Source organism: Tamandua tetradactyla, chromosome 6 (assembly GCF_023851605.1).
Source record: "Tamandua tetradactyla isolate mTamTet1 chromosome 6, mTamTet1.pri, whole genome shotgun sequence".
Taxonomy (NCBI): domain Eukaryota; kingdom Metazoa; phylum Chordata; class Mammalia; order Pilosa; family Myrmecophagidae; genus Tamandua; species Tamandua tetradactyla.
The window spans coordinates 89142237-89163856 of NC_135332.1; the positions used below are offsets into that span (position 1 = coordinate 89142237).

The 21620-nt window shown below is 37.5% G+C and overlaps 1 long non-coding RNA gene across 2 annotated transcripts in view; it reads right to left on the reverse strand.

The window, feature by feature from the left end:
• Nucleotides 1–5826: 5826 nt before the first annotated feature.
• The window catches only part of LOC143688603 (uncharacterized), a 63288-nt gene continuing 47494 nt past the window's right edge, over nt 5827–21620 (reverse strand). For both annotated transcript variants that reach the window (XR_013178165.1, XR_013178164.1), the window contains one exon: nt 5827–6721. This is a non-coding gene — a long non-coding RNA (uncharacterized LOC143688603). The remainder of the gene's footprint in view (nt 6722–21620) is intronic.

The following is a 21620-nucleotide window of genomic DNA, read 5'->3' on the forward strand; positions in this document are numbered from 1 at the left end:
TCACTCTGTTATCTTATTGGGAGTATGATACATGCAAATATATACACACACACACATATGTATTTATAAACATATATACTCCTATATATAGTTTTATGTTTATACACATATGTATGATATATAACCTATCACATATATATGTATTTATCATATGTATTCTCTTCTGCTAACTTTAAATCACAAAACTTTGCCCATGTCTGTCCCCTGCAAGCTGTTTACAAGCATTTTTTTAAAGTAAATGCTGGCTTTATTATTTCTTTATCACTGATTGTCATATGGTCTTGATAGAACAAATTTGAAATGATAAAAATAAAGTGTAAATGTGAGAAAACAAAATAAATGGATATTGACGTTAATTTGGAGAAGGAGATTCAAATTTTTTCAGAACGCCATGGTAGTCCTACATTTTCTTTTTCAGAAGTGGCATGTTTGTGGTAGTCCTGGGGAGGGAAATACAACCTCCAACAACAATGAAAACCTTCAGAATCACTGGGTTCCCTCACGGGGGAAGATAGTTCTGTGTGAAGCACCCCAGCCAGGAGCAGATCCTCCTGCCTCACTTCAAGAAAATTCCTTCGTTGAGTCCATTGAACAAGAATATGTAATCGTGTTCTCAGCAGGCAGGACATCAGCTATAGGGGTAAATTTCTTTTCAATGTCTAAACAAAGGGTAAATTTGGTTCTGGAAACTAAAACCAGGTCTTCTGTGACCGTCACGGTCAATCCAGTCCATAGGACCCTGTGCCAGGAGAAGTCTTTGTTCTAGTTGCTAGCTGCCAGGATGCAACACATCAGAGACGGATTGGGTTTTAATAAAAGGGGATTTATTTAGTTAATATATAGTTCTTCAGAGGAAAGGCAGTTAACTTTCCACTGAGGATCTTTCTTACGTGGGAAGGCACAGGGTGGTCTCTGCTGGCCTTCTCTCCAGGCCTCTGTGTTCCAACAACATTCCTGAGGGTGATTCCTTTCTGCAACTCCAAAGGCCTGGGCTGAGTTGCGAGTGCTGAGATGAAGTATGCTGAGCTGCTTGGGCTGTGCTATGTTGTGCTCTCTTATTTAAGCACCAGCCAATTGACTCAAACATCATTATTGCAGCAGGCATGCCTCATAGCCGACTGCAGATGTAATCAGCAAAAGATGAGGTTCACGTACCATTGGCTCATGTCCACAGCAACAGAACTAGGTGGCTTCACCTGGCCAAGTTGACAACTATATCTAACTACCACAGTCTTGTTCACAAGCAAAATTGAAGAATTGGATATGCTTCTGGGACAGCTGAATCATGTGTAGCTTGATCTCACTGCCTACTGCTGAGGTAGGATGACTGGATATCACTGTGGGTCACACATGCTAAAACCACCCACAAAGCAGATCTCCAAACACTCACAAACACTCACAAACACTCACAAAGATTATTGACCACCCATTATTGGAAGATACACAGTAATTTCCTGTCTATATGAAGTTCCAGAGATCTCTCCAGAATTCCCTGACACGAATGTGAGGCATCCCAAACCTGCCCACGGTTGGGGTACGGTGTACTTGGGATCAGCATTGGTGTTTGTTTCTAGAAGATCCTCTGCAAGTTTAACCATGATAGGAACTGATCTGAAGACTGATGTGTCTAGACTAGGAAATAGCAAAACTCAATTTTGTCAACCCATTAATATGTTTCATTATATTACAGGTGCATAAAATATATAAAAGTTAATGTGGTAAATTTGTATTTGATATTCCTCAGCATCTGTTTCTTCTTCTGAAGGATTCCACTTCTATGTCCATACAATTGCTTGTGTTCCAGTTGCTCAGAAGCAAAATTTGATGGCCGCAACTCTCTTCTCTTCTACCAGTCACGTTTCTTCTACTTTCAAATAAATCCCAGATGGACCACATGTCAGTTTTGAACTGGTCTAAATCAAAATCCTTCCTCACCTCTCTCTGTTGCCTCAATAATTTCCTCAAAGATGTGTTCTGCCCTTGACTCTTTTTAGATAATACCTGCAAAGTTACTAGAGAAGTTATTTTAATAGATTATCCCACTTGTACTGAAAGTTACCAATTGTCCTTCCCTTTCTCGCGTCTTAAAAACTAAAATCTATTAAGTAGCCTCTATGGCCTCGTCATCTTTTAAATTTTATCTCATTGCCTTTCTATATTACCTGCACTCTGGTCTCAAGACACTTTTAGAGTTTCCAAGGAAGCTCTCTCAATGTGCTTTGTATTTGCTCTTTCTTTTGCAGGAAAGATCTCGTTGTCATCTGTATTGATAATAACTTCCTCATTTATGTCAGATTTCCTACAAAATCCAATTCTCATTGAGATGGTATTGCACATCCAAATAAAATGCCCTTATCTTGCTGAGACAAACCCCTCAGAAAGCTCCCTTGGGGATTCCATGGCCGGTCCAGATCCTGGAGGATTACACCCAATGTGAATATGCCGCACAGCATGCAAGTGAAGAGGGCCAACTATGTACACATAAGAAACAAAACCAAACCAGCATTTGCTTTGTTTCTGTTTTTCTGAGGGATGATTCACATACAGAAAAATTATGTTCTTTAGTTCATTTCTATTACTTTTGAGGAGATTTGAAACTATATACTAGAAGTTCTCAAGTTCTGCCTGGTTGATATTGCACACCAGATAATTATTTATTATGCATAGATACTGGAAATTCTATGATGTTTAGAAAGCTCCCAGGGATATTAACTGAAGAGATTTTCAGATTAAATATGCAAGTGCAACCTGATTTTTCCTTGCAGCTTATAGTAAAATGTGACAGGAAAGAGATAACTAGAGAACTGAACTCTTAGCACAAAGTAACCAGAACTTGATGGATTGAAAAATTCTGGGTTTCCAGAAAGTTAGACCACAGAGACTAGTGCCCACTTTGAGTATTTAACCAAACATTGAACCAGTCAACCAAGACAGGATAAGCCAAAATTGGAGATCGAATTATTCAGAAGGAATTTTTGTAAAATCCTACTGCTTGATGTCTGTTATCTCTGTATACTGCATGGAAAACCAGCAAGAGTATTGTGGGATCTGTATAAATGGGACCACTGCCAATCTAGACTAAAAGGGGCAGAAATGGGAGAGACTGAAGGAAAAATTACTTCAAAGGCAGAACCATGGAAGCTATGGTCTGGAGCTAGGAAATCTTGGGCCAGGAGAGTGGACCCATCCATGCATTTGGAGAGGGTGAATTTTCCCCAGAACCAGAGGGTGGTCCTTCCACTTCATTGCTCAGGAAGAGTATTGACCCCTCAGGCCTCAGAGAGCATGGAACGTATTCCTCAGTGATTGAGAAGAGCCTGGCTACCACATCACTGTTCTGAAGGGGTTAAGCATGTGGCCCAAAGCTGGCAGAGAGACAGGTGCTGTCCAGATGTTTGGAGAGGATGGGGCCGAGAACAACGTATTCTCTCCAATGCTCCCCAATGTTCCAACTGTTACACTAGTGTTTGCAGAGAACAAGGCCACTGCATAAGCCCTTGAAAGGATGGGACTGCCACTCTTTTAAGTCTTGATAATGAAGCATAATTCTATAAGTGATTCACAGACCTTCAAATCTCATGGAGTATGCCGTGCTGGTTTTCAGAACTGTTTGGGACCAGTGACCCCAGTTTTCCTTCTAGTTTCTTCTTGAAACAATGGGAATGTTTATCCTTTATCTGTCCCTCATTTGTATATTGGAAACATAACTTGTTCTAAGGTTCACAGGTCCAGAATCAGAGGAGAATTCTTTGCCTGCCTGTATCTGTATTTGATGAGATTTTAACTAGTTTTGAGTTGATATTGTATTTGTTTTTAGTGCTGAAATGGTTTAAGGCTTTTGTGATATTGTGATGGAATGAGCATATTTTGTACTTGGAAAAACATGTTTTTTGAGGGTCCAAAGGGTGGAATGTGCTGGTTAGAAACTGTTATGCATCCCAGAAAAGCCATGTTCTTTTAATCATAATCCAATATTGTGGGGGAAGATCTTTTGTTTTGGGTGGGACATTTTGATTAGAATATTTCCATGGAAATGTGACTACACCCATTCGAGGGTGGGTCTTAGTTTACTGGAGTCCTTTAGAAAAGCTGATGGAAAGAGAGAAATTTCAGAACTGAAATGGATAGGGAGAAATGAAACCACACACAGATACTTTGAGACAGACAGAAATTCAGAGAGAAGGCCACAGAAACAGGAGCTGAAATCAATGACAACCAGGAACAAAGGGCCAGCAGACATTGCCATGTGCTTTCCCATATGACAGAGAAACCCTGGACAGAATCGACCAGCCTTGAGTGAAGTTATCCTCTTGTTGATGCCTTAATTTGGAAATGTTCATGGCCTTAGAATTGTAATTTGTAACTCAATAATTTTCCTTTGTAAAAACAACCCATTTCTGGTATATTGCATTCTGGAAGCATTAACAAATGGAAATAATGTTATTGAAAGATACTTGGTGAGTTTCACAGAGAAAATGAATTAATATTTTCAAAAGTTGGACAAATTATAAGTATCATTATGCCTTCTGGTATTTCCATGGTATGTCCATGTGCAAAAGTACACACATAAATACACACACACATAAACATGTAGAGCTGCACAATACATTTTCTTCAAATCTGTATGTAAAAAATGACATTATACTTAAGGATATATAGCTGATCTATAATTACAAAAAGCATCTGACCAAAATAATGAAAAAGAATCAACGAATTTTAAAAATGCATTCAAAATTCTCCAAAGGGAAGACCACATTTTGTAATTGAGTCAAATGTAAGTTTACAATTTTTAAGTGCCAGCAGAGTAACATATAGTTTGGATGCCATTGCAATATATATATTTTTTTTACCATTCTACATATGCACTCAGTAATTCTTAACATCATCACATAGATGCATGATCATCGTTTCTTAGTACATTTGCATCGGTTTAGAGGAACTAGCAACACAACAGAAAAAGATATAAAATGTTAATATAGGGAAAAGAAATAAAAGTAGTAATAATAGTAAAAAAAAAAAACCCTATAGCTCAGATGCAGCTTCATTCAGTGTTTTAACATGATTACTTTACAATTAGGTATTATTGTGCTGTCCATTTTTGAGTTTTTGTATCTAGTCCTGTTGCACAGTCTGTATCCCTTCAGCTTCAATTTTTTTAATATATGGACTTAAAAGTACCTCAAACACCATCAACACACAGCATGCAAAGTATTAGAGATTTAGCTATTATCTAAACCTTGTTTTTTCTTTTCTGTTTTACAAATAAAAGACAAAGAATGGATCACGGAAATATTAAAGGCCTCCAGATTTGTCACATGATGCTCACATGCATCATCTACATATTAACCATGTCCAGATGCTACTCCACAAGCCTTGGCCTCATTGTTAGTTATTTCATTTACAATCATCCCCTTACTGGGGGTGCAAGGGTAGTTCAGTGGTAGAATTTTTGCCTGCCATGCGGGAGAACTAGGTTTGAGTCCCAGCTCATCCAAAAACAAACAAACAAGCCAACAAAGAAGAGAAAAAACAAAACAAAAATTCAACAAACAGTGCTGCAATAACAGGATAGTCAATGGAAAGAGAATGAAATGTGACCCCTGCCATACAGCCTACAAAAAAAATCCCTTTATTAAGCATAGATTAGTAGGAAACACAAAGTGCTATATTAAAATGATGATTCGGCAATTGTGACAGAGTACGAAAATCAAGAATTTATATTTCTGTAACATCACTTAAAGAGTCTTAATGGTGTGTATCCCTGCATGGTAAATGTTATTAATGTACAATTTTTAAAAATTATTTTCAAATCTTAAAGGAAAAAAGTGGTAATTAACAATTTTACTTTTGTAGTTGTAAATCCAGTTATATGTTCTCAAAGACACTTTTATGGTATTTAAAGAATTTTATTATGATTGTTGTAGTTGGAAAAAAATAGAGCAAATGCCACGTAAAAGTCATTTTTAAAATAGGTATTGTAGTAATCACAAGTAGGAGGGCAATTTTTCACTGGGTTTTTTGTAAATTCTTCATTAATATGAGGAAAGAACCCTGAAACTTTCTTTAGAGGAACAACTGTGTAGCATCCTATGCAGTCTGAACTGATTTTTATCACCAAATATTTAAATGTGTGTTAAAGTAAAATCATGTGTTCATCTCAGGTGTGCAATAGAGTACAACATGGAATCTACTTTACATTCATGCCTTTATATATGGTCACTACATAGGATATATATTGTTGGTGTTGTTTGCTCATGGAAGGGGTCCACGATGAGATTTTATATGTAGTTACAAATGTAGGCATTCATCTTGTTTGAAGAGATTTGGTAAATCTGTGTACCATTTCTGACCATGATGATCACCTGTGATTCTTATTGAACATTGAGGTCCCAGGGAATTGAAAGGATTCTGTGATCATCAGAATCCAACAAGTTAATCTTTTCCACAGTGAGACTTGAGGATTAATGACCAAGAAAAAATTGCAAGAAGGTGAATTTCCATGTTGGATATACACTCAATGTCAAATGTCCCAGTGGTGGTGGTAAGACCGTTTCAGGTTGTTGGACCCTCTTGAGGTCAGCTATGGTCAGGGTTCCTCCCTTTAGGGTGCTGCTTTGCATTTCTTCTGGGAATCAGTCTGAATCTCAGAGAATTTGGGGTGAGTTCCATCAATCTTGAGCTTGACCAAAACAGTCAGCAGAAGGAGGAACTGCTTCATCCCCTGAAACCAAGAAAAGGATAGAGTACATTGAGTGAGCAACGATTGATGTGGGTCCTTTGTGTTTAACTCTTTGGCACCTAAAGACCTGCACACATAGCTAAATTTATTCAGAGTTTACACATATATTTGCATGCTCTAGATGAGTTATTTATTAGTGAAAAAGTTGAAAACCATGGGGTGAATGACATCAGTTTAGAACTCAAAGTTTTCAGGCATATATATGCAGCATATGAGTTTTTGTTGGAAAATTTGGAAATACTATGAAGAAGCATAAGGGCCTACTCATTTATTAAAATCGTGATACTACAAATGGGATAAAAGACAAAACCACAAACACATTTACATGATCAATAACATACACACAGATACACACACATAGGAACACACAAACTAATATACATAAACTAAAACATGCTAGCTTCCATAAATACTAATCCACAAACTAACAAACAGTCAGACACAGACAGTAATACCCACATTCTGACACATGTTGAAAGACTCGCACATACTCATACACCCAAATTAACACACACTAGCACACACTAACATAGTAAGAAGCACAAGCGTACACACTAACATAATCACTATCACCCAAGGAGTTACAGGCATGAGTACCCATAAGTTAACACACATATGTAAAATCCATGCACATTTACACATTCAGGTGTACATACCTTGGATGTACAGGCTAATTCAAGAAGCTTCAGTACAGTCTCCCTCTGCATGTGCTCATTAGATGCACCCTGTGAGCCTTGGGCCTTGAGTGACCTTGAAGCACTTGGCCAACTGCAGGGGGCCATTTGTACTAGGCATGGGGCCATTAAGGATTCCACATGAGACAGCTAGTCAAAGCTTAACAGGTTTATTGAGAGAGAAAGCAACAGAGTGAGAGCAAGGGGAGAGCAGGCAAATAGGAGCCAGTGAAACCTGTCAGCAAAAGGAAAGAAAAATGGCTCCAGCTCTCTTTCTGACAGCTTGTGGTTTTAAAGGAAAAAAATGCACCTACAGGGGTGTGGGGGGGTGACATGCAGCTGCAGGCATCGCCAGGAGATATCAGGTGCAGACAATGACTTCATGCTCATGGTTATCTGACGTGGCCTCTGGTGGGTGGAACATTCATGCTCATCTATTTTGCCAGCACATCAGGGCCTGTCAGAGAAGCTGCTGAGGGAGGGAAACTGCCACAAAATCCATTTCGTATGTCAAATTTTATTTTCTGAGACCTGACATTCCTGCCTTTTTATTTTAATAAAATTGACTGGAGCTGAGATTAAATTTGGGTGGATGCCTTACTTAGCTCAGCTCAAAGAAATTTTTAGAAGGAGCAGGGACATTGTGTTGTTTTTCTATGGCTGCTTCCTGCTGTCAAAGGGGTGGAGTTGTGGAAGGAAAAATTGCTTTCAGCTGAGCAGAGGCATCATTAATTGGGCTTTTAGGCATCTTCGGTTGGAATGGGCTGATAGTGCTGTCTGTGCTGCAACAAGAGCAGGTTTTAAATTTCTGTTGTAGCAGGAGTGTGTTTTTAGAATGCTGTTGGTTGGTCATGGCTGCTATTGATCAGTGAACAAACTTAGCTAGACATTGTGAGAGACAGGGGTATAGGAAGAAAATTAATAAAAGGGTAATTAAGGAGGAATGAGTTGTTAATAAGATCTAAAGGGCAAAGGATGAATTGATGAAATTACTTGTTATTCTTAGAGAGTTTAGCATCTTTTGGGTTTCAGAGCATTTTTGGTATTGGGACAATTTGGAGGCTTTAAGTTTCTGAAAAACAAACTTAATAAGAAAGATATTATAGAGCATTAGATATTTGTAGGAATTTTAAGAACATTGTTGGTTGGGGCTTGCTGTATTGTTGCACTTTGTAATATCTGGCTGAAACTTGCATAAGAGTAACCTTCAGAATAACCTCTCAACTTGATTTGAAGTCTCTTAGCCATTGAAATTCTATTTCTTTTCCCACTTTTAGTCAGTTCATCCATGTCAGGGCCAGGCTCATCTTTGGAGCTTATGTCTCACAATGCCAGGGACAGCTATGTTCTTTGATGTCAGGATCATTTATTTTTCACACTGACAGTGCCAGGTTTATATCCCTGGAAATTATGTCCCATATTGGATAGAAGCTCAGAGTTTGGTTTAAAGAGAGACCACATTTGAACAACAGCAGAGATATCTTAGAGATGGTTCTTAGGCACTAATTTTAGGTAGATTTAGATTACTATTATAGAAATGAGTTTCATAAGGGCAAGCCTTAAAATTGAAGTCTTGGCTACCTGGACTTAATAGTTTTATCTTTCCCAGTCCCTCAGGGGACTTTGCAGACACTTTTTCATTTTTTTGCCCCAAATACTTTGAAATGCAGAGTATAAACCATTAACTTGTACAAAACATCAAGATTTTGTTCCTTATTCCAGGCTGTATATTAAATAAAGCTGAATTAAGTTGTTTAATTTACTAGGCAGATTAAATTGATAGTGCAAATTTTGGAGAAAATAAACATTTTTATTCTATCTCACACAAAAGTTAAAGCTTTAAAAAACAGACGATATTATCAATATCTTGTATATTGATTTATCTTGTTTTTAACTATGTTAGTTTTGTCACATCTTTAATTGGAGTTTGATCTCTTTTAGTTTTTTAATTGGTGCTGTGTGGACCCATGCTAACTTTCAGAGCTGGAAAACTAAATTTGAGTTTTAGATGTTACATAGGTACTTAAAGTTTTGGGGAATTACTGTGTTATATAAAGAGTAAAACACCTCAGAATTTAATGATACTAGTTAATGCTTACAATCTGAGCTGTAATTTTTATAAATATTTTTAAATGAAGCTTTTTAAAAAATAAAAACATTAGACAGTTGCTTTATATTAAGAAATCATAGCTGAGGTTTTGTTCTATTGTAATTTTACACATTTACTAGTTATGTTATTTAACAGATAAAATATACATATATTTTTTAACTTTTCTTTTAAAGTTGAGTATATATATTTTAAAGACAAATTAGAGCAAAGCAGTGAACTGACAATTTGGTTGTTTCTATGATCTGTAGCCTTTTTAAAATAATTTAAACCATGATTAATAACACCATACCATTGCTTAATATCATATAGATTCGTATCAGGATATAACATTGATAGTGAGAATATTGTCAATTTTTTAGGAATTTATACAATGTTCAAATATATGAATATTTTACTTACTTAAATTTAATTAGTAACAAGATAGAAATCTTTTAAGCATTGTAATGTGGCTTCTTTAGTAATAAGTTAAGTTACTTTAGTACCTTAGCACCTCATTTATGCAAGGCAAAAGAGCAAATTATTTTAACAGTTTTTTCTTAACAGTGAGAAGACTTGTCTTCTGAAACAAAAGCTAATGCCAGCATAAACAATAGTAAGGATATAATTCTGAACTAAAATATTTTAGACACAGTATTTGGATGATTAAGAAAAATTGTTTTTTTAATACTTTATACTAAGAGCATACTAACAATCCATGTTAATAGAACACAGAGAAAACTTAACTTTAGTTTTGAATGAATACTCAGCTTAACACAAAGCTTTCCTTTTTTTTTTGAAATATCTGATAAACAGACCTTTTAAATTTTGGTTAGTTCTGATTAATGCAGACAGAATTCACTTTCATAAACTCCTTCTTTATAACTCTTTACAATCATTCTCTGATAGAATTCATTTTCATAAACTTCTTTATAACTTTTTATAATCATTCAGAACTTATAATTAAAAATGACTATAACAAATAAAATTTATTTCCTCCAACTCTCTATTACTTTCTTTGTACATTCAGGGCTTGTAATTCACAATAACTGTAACAAACAAAATCCATTTCCTTAAATTTTCTCTCACCTTTTGTGTTCACTTTACCTATAGTTTTTATTTATTTAAACTGCCTATAATCAGAAATAAATTGGATAATACATTTATAAAGCTTCTGAATCTGTATACTTCCTTTCAATAAAAGTATCTATGAAGGGAAGAAGAGCCAGAAATCTATAAAATAATGGAGGAAGGGAAGGAATTTATGTTTGTGCTTAGAACATGACCAGGCATTTGTATACTTTATACTCAGAATACATACATGATTATTTTATAATATATTTAAAATCTCTCAGTTCAATTCAGCAAAAAACTAAAATTTTTTCTGAAGAATATTTTCTACTGCTAAATAGTGCCAGAAATGTGTTAATTTACAGAATTAAGTTATAGTTTCTAAAAACTAGTTCGGAGTTTTATTTGTTTAAATGCTACTTTCTTATTTAAAGTGTTTACACATGTCATCTCTATAAGGACTTCTTAGGTTATTTTTTATTTCCCTGCTTTTTAAATTTTTCCAGCATTTTTTCCCTTTTTTATGACTGTTTTGCATTATGCCCTGGTGCAAGTATATTTTAACTATAATATAAACTCTTTTAAGCCAATAATTAGGTTTCTTAACTTATGACAGCACATATTAACAGAAATATTTTGATTGACATTAACAAATTCATTATAATTTTAGATTTTTTTAAATAAAAAAAAAGGTAGTAAATGGCCAAGTAACTAAGAGCCAGATTTTTTGAAATTTAGGTAATCAGTTATAAAATTTTATTTATATTTTTATTAAACTTAACTGATTTTTTTGTTCAATTTAAAAATTCATTATTCAATCTTTCTATTGTTCTTACAACATTTTTAAATTATGAAGAACTTTAAAAGCACATTGACTATTAAATTCTGGGAAATACATTGAGCTCATTGAATTTGTCCCAAGTTTAAACTTAGGAAAACTTCTTAATTGGTTGCACAGACAGAAAGATATTAGGCTTTTTGGGTTTCAAAGTTTTAGGTTAGGGCCATGGAATTTTGAGAGTTTTTATGCTTTTCCCTCAACCATTTTTAACTATTAGATTCATATTATTAGATATTTTTGAAAGGGACAAATAAAGGATTGATTTCATTTCTACTGTTTGCAGAATGATTTTAAACATAATATCTTTAACTTTAATTGTAGTATTTTTATTTTAAATCATAGTGAGGCCAGATTATGTTACAGAAATAAAACCTTTTTTATAAGCTCATAACCAATTTTTAAAATTTTTAATGCAGCCTAAATGTTCCCTTTTTAAAAAGGGAACTTTTTTTAAACTTATTTTAAACTTATTTTAAAATAAGTTCTGTAATTAGTAACCAGTTATGAACATCTGATTAATATAAATGCAGGAACATTCCAATTAATAATTAGACTGAACACATTAGCTAACAAACAGTCATTAAATATTGAACATACCAAATATACTAGTTAACAAACAGACATGAAACACTTATTACACTACTTCAGAAGTGATTAGAGGGGTAGAAGGCTTAGAAAGCTTTTATGAAGGAGGTAAAGCAATAGCGTAGCACACAGGAATAAATTTGTTAAGCTTGCCAGCAGGAACTTTTAGATCAGGTGTTAATCGGGAGTGCCATCTTATGGTCAACATTTTTGTTGTTCTAAAGAGTGTTGGGGAAGACTTATGGAGGTTTGCTCGTGGGGGTCTTACAAGTTATTGCTCCCTTGGAGGCTTGTGGGGCTACTTAACACATTGTTTTAAGTGGGACTAATTGCACAAATTTATGATCCAGTTACAACAACAAAGTAGGCATCCATGGTTTGTTGTGGGAGACCAGGAGAGTGCATGCAGACTTTCACTCAGGGTGCCCCCTGTTACTTTTGACTGCTGCAATGGTGGAAAATGCTCTTGGAGTTGGAGAGTTTTGACTAAGCACTTAAATTTTTCAGCCTGATTAAAAAAACGCTCAGGGAGCTGGCCAGGGTGCCATGTTAAAGTGGGCCCACATGCTGCAGGGCAACAGTCCACAATACACAAAACTCTTAAGGGGAGGATCTGGGCAGAAAGAAAGCACTTACCTAGAGTCAAATTAGTTGTAGATGTTCGAATGCCATGGATGTGAGGTGGCATCACTTTAAGATGGCCTGAGCTGGGAACTTCAAGCCATCAATCACATTGAAACCATAGTGACTGTGCATTTCAGGGAAACAGAGTGACTGGAAGGCTGCTCCTGTAGCCCTGAGGGTCCAGAAACTCAAACCTCAATCCAATCTCCAGATGTACTTGACTGGAAGGCAGTCCCATAGCCCCAAGGGGCCAGAAAGCTAAGCCTCAGTCAGAACTCCATCCCGGGTTTTGGCACCATTATATTAGGCATGGAGTTGTTAAAAGATTCCACATGAGATAGCAAGTCAAAGCTTAACAGGTTTCTTAAGAAAGAAAGCAACAGAGTGAGAGCAAGGAGAGAGCAGGCAGATAGGAGCCAGTGAAACCTGCTAGCAAAAGGAAAGAAAAATGATTCCAGCTCTCTTTCTGACAGCTTGTGGTTTTAAAGGAAAAATTGCACCAACAGGGGTGGGGGGTGACGTGTGGCTGCAGGCATCACTGGGAGATATCAGGTGGTACAGCTCATGACTTCATGCTCATGGTTATCTGGCCTGTCCTCTGTCAAGGGGGGCATTGGCATGTTCATGCTCATCTATTTTGCCTGCACATCAGGTCCTGTCAGAGGAGCTGCTGAGGGAGAAAAACTGAAGAGGCCCCCAGGCCACAGAATCTATTTTGTTTGTCAAGTTTTATTTTTTTTTTATTTTTTCATTTTTTATTTTTATTTTTTTTTAAATTTCTTTACACCTTTTGGATATAATAGCTTTATTTTGAAGAGAAAAATAATTGTAACCAAATCTTTAACAGTACAATTATGAAAAAGGATGACTAAATCCCTATGCAATGTTTTAGTGTGTGGGATGGTAATTCACATAATTTCTTTTCAGTATTGCTTTTTATCTCATATTTTATCACTTGCATATAACATTTGAACTGACTCACAGGTTATATGATATTCTGAAATATGGTACAACCCATAAGACTGAATGCATTCTCTTTCATTCAATTACTTAATAAGTTCTTAGACATTCTTTAGAAGCTTAACAGAATATCCATTTATAATAGGACTGCCAATTACAGGGAATATCTGGTTTTCCTGAAGAAGGAAATAGTCACCAAACCAAACTTACAGACAAATGCTTTTAACTGCTAATCAGTGTGTAAATCCTCTGCTGGAATGCTAGTGTGCCTCAAATCTTTAACATCAAGCCAAAACACAAGAAATAGAATAGGCAGGATATTGACGTTCATGATGTGGTCTGAGCATTAAACTTAATTTCCTTTATTCTTTGCATACAGACAAAGTTGCCTCCTATTGTCTGCAATGCATTGTACCTCTTCGGCATTTTTAGTCACCCAAGACAACTCCAGAGAACATCTATTTGTGACTGGCGATCTTTTGCACCACTAGTTCTATCTTTCGGAAGTCAAAATTGATTTTCTTCTACTTGTCACACTAAAATCTAAACCCTGTCCTTTCTGTTACACTCTGAAAGAGTTCAGTGGTATCAGAATCAAAGGATTAGGAAGCTGCAGATTTAAGGAAAGCAAGCAGCATGAGAAGACTTCGTGGAGGCAATTCTGAGTATTTTATGTAAGCAATCTATTTCAGCTTCAGAGGAAGCCCTGGCTAAGTGGGTGAATAACAAGTGAAGTGCTCACTTGACATGAGGTTTTCTGCTGTTTTTTTTTTATTAATTAACGGAAAAAAAGAAATTAACCCAACATTTAGAAATCATACCATTCTACATATGCAATCAGTAATTCTTAACATCATCATATAGATGCATGATCATCGTTTCTTAGTACATTTGCATAGGTTTAGAAGAACTAGCAACACAACAGAAAAAGATATAGAATGTTAATATAGAGAAAAAAATAAAAGTAATAATAATAGTAAAAAAAAAAAAAACCTATAGCTCAGATGCAGCTTCATTCAGTGTTTTAACATGATTACTTTACACTTAGGTATTATTGTGCTGTTCATTTTTGAGTTTTTGTATCTAGTCCTATTGCACAGTCTGTATCCCTTCAGCTCCAATTACCCATTATCTTATCCTGTTTCTAACTCCTGCTGGACTCTGTTACCAATGACTTATTCCAAGTTTATTCTCGAATGTCCGTTCACATCAGTGGGACCATACAGTATTTGTCCTTTAGTTTTTGGCTGGACTCACTCAGCATAATGTTCTCTAGGTCCATCCATGTTATTACATGCTTCATAAGTTTATCTTGTCTTAAAGCTGCATAATATTCCATCGTATGTATATACCACAGTTTGTTTAGCCATTCTTCTGTTGATGGACATTTTGGCTGTTTCCATCTCTTTGCAATTGTAAATAACGCTGCTATAAACATTGGTGTGCAAGTGTCCGTTTGTGTCTTTGCCCTTAAGTCCTCTGAGTAGATACCCAGCAATGGTATTTCTGGGTTGTATGGCAATTCTATATTCAGCTTTTTGAGGAACGGCCAAACTGCCTTCCACAGTGGTTGCACCATTTGACATTCCCACCAACAGTGGATAAGTGTGCCTCTTTCTCCGCATCCTCTCCAGCACTTGTCATTTTCTGTTTTGTTGATAATGGCCATTCTGGTGAGTGTGAGATGATATCTCATTGTGGTTTTGATTTGCATTTCTCTAATGGCCAGGGACATTGAGCATCTCTTCATGTGCCTTTTGGCCATTTGTATTTCCTCTTCTGGTAGGTGTCTGTTCAAGTCTTTTTCCCATTTTGTAATTGGGTTGACTGTCTTTTTGTTGTTGAGTTGAATAATCTCTTTATAAATTCTGGATACTAGACCTTTTCCTGATATGTCTTTCCAAATACTGTCTCCCATTGTGTAGGCTGTCTTTCTACTTTCTTGATGAAGTTCTTTGATGCACAAAAGTGTTTAATTTTGAGGAGCTCCCATTTATTTATTTCCTTCTTCAGTGCTCTTGCTTTAGGTTTAAGGTCCATAAAACTGCCTCCAATTGTAAGTTTCATAAGATATCTCCCTACATTTTCCTCTAACTGTTTTATGGTCTTAGACCTAATGTTTAGATCTTTGATCCATTTTGAGTTAACTTTTGTATAGTGTGTGAAATACGGGTCCTCTTTCATTCTTTTGCATATGGATATCCAGTTCTCTAGGCACCATTTATTGAAGAGACTGCTCTGTCCCAGGTGAGTTGGCTTGACTGCCTTATCAAAGATCAAATGTCCATAGATGAGAGGGTCTATATCTGAGCACTCTATTCGATTCCATTGGTCGATATATCTATCTTTATGCCAATACCATGCTGTTTTGACCACTGTGGCTTCATAATATGCCTTAAAGTCAGGCAGCGCGAGACCTCCAGCTTCGTTTTTTTTCCTCAAGATGTTTTTATCAATTCGGGGCACCCTGCCCTTCCAGATAAATTTGCTTGTTGGTTTTTCTATTTCTGAAAAATAAGTTGTTGGGATTTTGATTGGTATTGCATTGAATCTGTAGATGAGTTTAGGTAGGATTGACATCTTAATTATACTGAGTCTTCCAATCCATGAACACGGTATTCCCTTCCATCTATTTAGGTATTCTGTGATTTCTTTTAACAGTTTTTTGTAGTTTTCTTTATAGGTTTTTTGTCTCTTTAGTTAAATTAATTCCTAGGTATTTTATTCTTTTAGTTGCAATTGTAAATGGGATTCGTTCCTTGATTTCCCCCTCAGCTTGTTCATTACTAGTGTATAGAAATGCTACAGATTTTTGAATGTTGATCTTGTAACCTGCTACTTTGCTGTACTCATTTATTAGCTCTAGTAGTTTTGTTGTGGATTTTTCCGGGTTTTCAATGTATAGTATCATATCGTCTGCAAACAGTGATAGTTTTACTTCTTCCTTTCCAATTTTGATGCTTTGTATTTCTTTTTCTTGTCTGATTGCTCTGGCTAGAACCTCCAACACAATGTTGAATAATAGTGGTGATAGTGGACATCCTTGTCTTGTTCCTGATCTTAGGGGAAAATTTTCAATTTTTCCCCATTGAGGATGATATTAGCTGTGGGTTTTTCATATATTCCCTCTATCATTTCAGGGAAGTTCCCTTGTATTCTTATCTTTTGAAGTGTTTTCAACAGGAAAGGATGTTGAATCTTGTCAAATGCCTTCTCTGCATCAATTGAGATGATCATGTGATTTTTCTGCTTTGATTTGTTGATATGGTGTATTACATTAATTGATTTTCTTATGTTGAACCATCCTTGCATACCTGGGATGAATCCTACTTGGTCATGATGTATAATTCTTTTAATGTGTTGTTGGATACGATTTGCTAGAATTTTATTGAGGATTTTTGCATCTATATTCATTAGAGAGATTGGTCTGTAGTTTTCTTTTTTTGTAATATCTTTGCCTGGTTTTGGTATGAGGGTGATGTTGGCTTCATAGAATGAATTAGGTAGTTCTCCCTCCACTTCGATTTTTTTGAAGAGTTTGAGGAGAGTTGGTACTAATTCTTTCTGGAATGTTTGATAGAATTCACATGTGAAGCCGTCTGGTCCTGGACTTTTCTTTTTAGGAAGCTTTTGAATGACTAATTCAATTTCTTTACTTGTGATTGGTTTGTTGAGGTCATCTATGTCTTCTTGAGTCAAAGTTGGTTGGTCATGTCTTTCCAGGAACCCGTCCATTTCATCTAAATTGTTGTATTTATTAGCGTAAAGTTGTTCATAGTATCCTGTTATTACCTCCTTTATTTCTGTGAGGTCAGTAGTTATGTCTCCTCTTCCATTTCTGATCTTATTTATTTGCATCCTCTCTCTTCTTCTTTTTGTCAATATTGCTAAGGGCCCATCAATCTTATTGATTTTCTCATAGAACCAACTTCTGGTCTTATTGATTTTCTCTATTGTTTTCATGTTTTCAATTTCATTTATTTCTGCTCTAATCTTTGTTATTTCTTTCCTTTTGCTTGCTTTGGGATTAGTTTGCTGTTCTTTCTCCAGTTCTTCCAAGTGGACAGTTAATTTCTGCATTTTTGCCTTTTCTTCTTTTCTGATATAGGCATTTAGGGCAATAAATTTCCCTCTTAGCACTGCCTTTGCTGCATCCCATAAGTTTTGATATGTTGTGTTTTCATTTTCATTCGCCTCGACGTATTTACTAATTTCTCTTGCAATTTCTTCTTTGACCCACTTGTTGTTTAACAGTGTTGTTGAGCCTCCATGTATTTGTGAATTTTCTGGCACTCCACCTATTATTGATTTCTAACTTCATTCCTTTATGATCCGAGAAAGTGTTGTGTATGATTTCAATCTTTTTAAATTTGTTGAGACTTGCTTTGTGACCCAGCATATGGTCTATCTTTGAGAATGATCCATGAGCACTTGAAAAAAAGGTGTATCCTGCTGTTCTGGGATGTAATGTCCTATAAGTGTCTGTTAAGTCTAGCTCATTTATAGTAATATTCAGATTCTCTATTTCTTTATTGATCTTCTGTCTAGATGTTCTGTCCATTGATGAGAGTGGTGTATTGAAGTCTCCAACTATTATGGTATATGAGTCTATTTCCCTTTTCAGTGTTTGCAGTGTATTCCTCACGTATTTTGGGGCATTCTGGTTCGATGCATAAATATTTATGATTGTTATGTCTTCTTGTTTAATTGTTCCTTTTATTAGTAGATAGTATCCTTCTTTGTCTCTTTTAACTGTTTTACATTTGAAGTCTAATTTGTTGGATATTAGTATAGCCACTCCTGCTCTTTTCTGGTTGTTATTTGCATGAAATATCTTTTCCCAACCTTTCACTTTCAATCTATGTTTATCTTTGGGTCTAAGATGTGTTTCCTGTAGACAGCATATAGAAGGATCCTGTTTTTTAATCCATTCTGCCAGTCTATGTCTTTTGATTGGGGAATTCAGTCCATTAACATTTAGTGTTATTACTGTTTGGGTAGTACTTTCCTCTACCATTTTGCCTTTTGTATTATATATATCATATCTGATTTTCCTTCTTTCTACACTCTTCTCCATACCTCTCTCTTCTGTCTTTTTGTATCTGACTCTAGTGCTCCCTTTAGTATTTCTTGCAGAGCTGGTCTCTTGGTCACAAATTCTCTCAGTGACTTTTTGTCTGAGAATGTTTTAATTTCTCCCTCATTTTTGAAGGACAATTTTGCTGGATATAGGAGTCTTGGTTTGCAGTTTTTCTCTTTTAGTAATTTAAATATATCATCCCACTGTCTTCTAGCTTCCGTGGTTTCTGCTGAGAAATCTACACATAGTCTTATCGGGTTTCCCTTGTATGTGATGGATTATTTTTCTCTTGCTGCTTTCAAGATCCTCTCTTTCTCTTTGACCTCTGACATTCTAACTACTAAGTGTCTTGGAGAACACCTGTTTGGGTCTAATCTCTTTGGGGTGAGCTGCACTTCTTGGATCTGTAATTTTAGGTCTTTCATAAGAGTTGGGAAATTTTCAGTGATAATTTCTTCCATTAGTTTTTCTCCTCCTTTTCCCTTCTCTTCTCCTTCTGGGACACCCACAACACGTATATTTGTGTGCTTCATATTGTCCTTCAGTTCCCTGATACCCTGTTCAAATTTTTCCATTCTTTTTCCAATAGTTTCTGTTTCTTTTTGGAATTCAGATGTTCCATCCTCCAATTCACTAATTCTATCTTCTGTCTCTTTAAATCTATCATTGTAGGTATCCATTGTTTTTTCCATCTTTTCTACTTTGTCCTTCACTTCCATAAGGTCTGTGATTTGTTTTTTCAGTTTTTCTATTTCTCCTTTTTGTTCAGCCCATGTCTTCTTCATGTCCTCCCTCACTTTATCGATTTCGTTTTTGAAGAGGTTTTCCATTTCTGTTCGTATATTCAGCATTAGTTGTCTCAGCTCCTGTATCTCATTTGAACTGTTGGTTTGTTCCTTTGACTGGGCCATATTTTCAATTTTTTGAGCGTGATCCATTATCTTCTGGTGGCGTCTGGGCATTTAGTCATATTTCCCTGGGTGTTGGACCCAACAGGTTGAAAAATTTTTCTGGGAAATCTCTGGGTTCTGTTTTTCTTATCCTGCCCAGTAGGTGGTGCTCGTGGCACACGTTTGTCTGCGGGTCCCACCAGTAAAAGGTGCTGTGGGTCCTTTAACTTTGGAAAACTCTCGCCGTGGGGGAGGTTCGCCAGCCGAAGTGGCTTGAAAGAGTGCCAGCCGGCCTGGGGGTCCGAACGCAGGGAGGGTTGCCAGCCGACACAGCCCAGGAGAGCGCCCGTCCGAATTTCCTAGTTGGCCCGGGGTGCCAAGCGTGGCGGGAGGGTGCCAGCCACCATGGCCCAGGAGAGTGCACCGTTCCCAGCCAGACCGGGAAGTTACCTGTTTGGAAGGGACCCCCCCAGTCACCGTTCTCCGCGGCCTGGGGATTTCCGATCCAATTCTCTCAGTTGGTCCGGGGGGCTGCGTGTGGTGGGGGCGCCAGCTGCCGCGGCTTGAGGGGACTGCCTGCCCAATTCTGCCAGGTGGCCTGGGAAGGAGGAGGGGAAGGACTCCAGCCGCTTGCCGCCCCGCCCGGGAAAGTCCGCGCCCCTCGGTGATCTCACTGGAGTGGGTTCTCCCAGCCAGTCATCCATTCCAGGATGGGGTACACTGTCTTTTTGATCTCTGTCGTGACTCTGGGAGGTGTTCTGTATCATTTCTACTCCCCTAGTAGCTGTTCTGGAGGAGGAAAGGTGAGGATGGCAAGGCTTTCGAGGACAGTGGCGGAGGAGCCGGTGAAGGCGGAAGAGGGCATGGTGGTGGTTGGAGAGCCGCGCGCTTGGCTCACCACCCAGCTGCCGCCGCCGCCGCCGCGTACACCCAAGCAGCGGTTCACACAGTGCTTTGCCCAATTCAAAGGAGCAGGGGCGCGGGGGCGGGTCCCACGGAGGGAGAGGAGTGTGACAAGTTTTATTTTTTGAGGCCTGAAAATTTGTACCTGGGATCCCACTTCTTTTCTCTCACAGTGATTTCTTGCATACTAGTTTGTCATGGCCAGGTTCATATGTCAACTTGGCCAGGTGGTGGTACCTGTTTGTCTGGTTGGGCAAGTGCTGGCCTGTCTGTTGCCATGAGGACATTTCATAGAATTAGATCATGATCACATCAGCTGCATCCACAGCTGATTCCATTTGTCATCAGCCAAGGGGAGTGTCTTCTGCAATGAGTGATGCTTAATCTAATCACTGGAAGTCTTTTAAGGAGAATTCAGAAGAGACAGTCTTTCTTCTTGCTTGGGCTGTTGGGCCTCTCCTGTGGAGTTCATCCAGACCCTCCATCAGATTCATCAGCTTCACAGCCTGCCCTATGGATTTTGGACCCTATTTTCCCATGGTTACATGAGACACTTTTATAAATTTCATAGTTATGAATATTTCCTGTCGATTCTGTTTCTCTAGAGAACCCTAACCAATACATGGTTCACAAGTATTTTCTAATCCGTCATGGGCCTCACATGCACTGGGAACTGGTTCTTAGTCTTGTCTCTGAACTTGAGATTCTGCGGTGGTAGGAAGAGCTGGGTGTGCAGTACGGCTGACACCAGTGCACGCCATCCACTTCAGACCTTTTCCTGGTGACGATTGATCCATTCCCAGCCAAAACCATGAGCTGCAACAAAGAAAGTACTGACATTTCAGGTGAGCACAAGGGTCTGTGAGAACTTTTCCAGACCTGGGTTTTCCCTTGCAGCTGTACCTGAGACAGGAGAGCTCCTTTTTCAATAATCCCTGAGACACTAGGGCAGTGTTGCTGTCTTCAAGGAAAGTAAGAACCATGTGTTGCTTAGACCATGAGCTGCTCTGGTCTCTTAGCACACACAGGGAAGTCCACAGGGAAGGCAAGTGCTCAGCTGCCCATTCTGGGCCTGTGATTATATGTGGGAGCCTGGGTTTCCATCTGCATGTGGGAAGACCCTTGCTTCCAGGCCAGGGGGAAACTCAGTATACAGCTTGTTCCTCA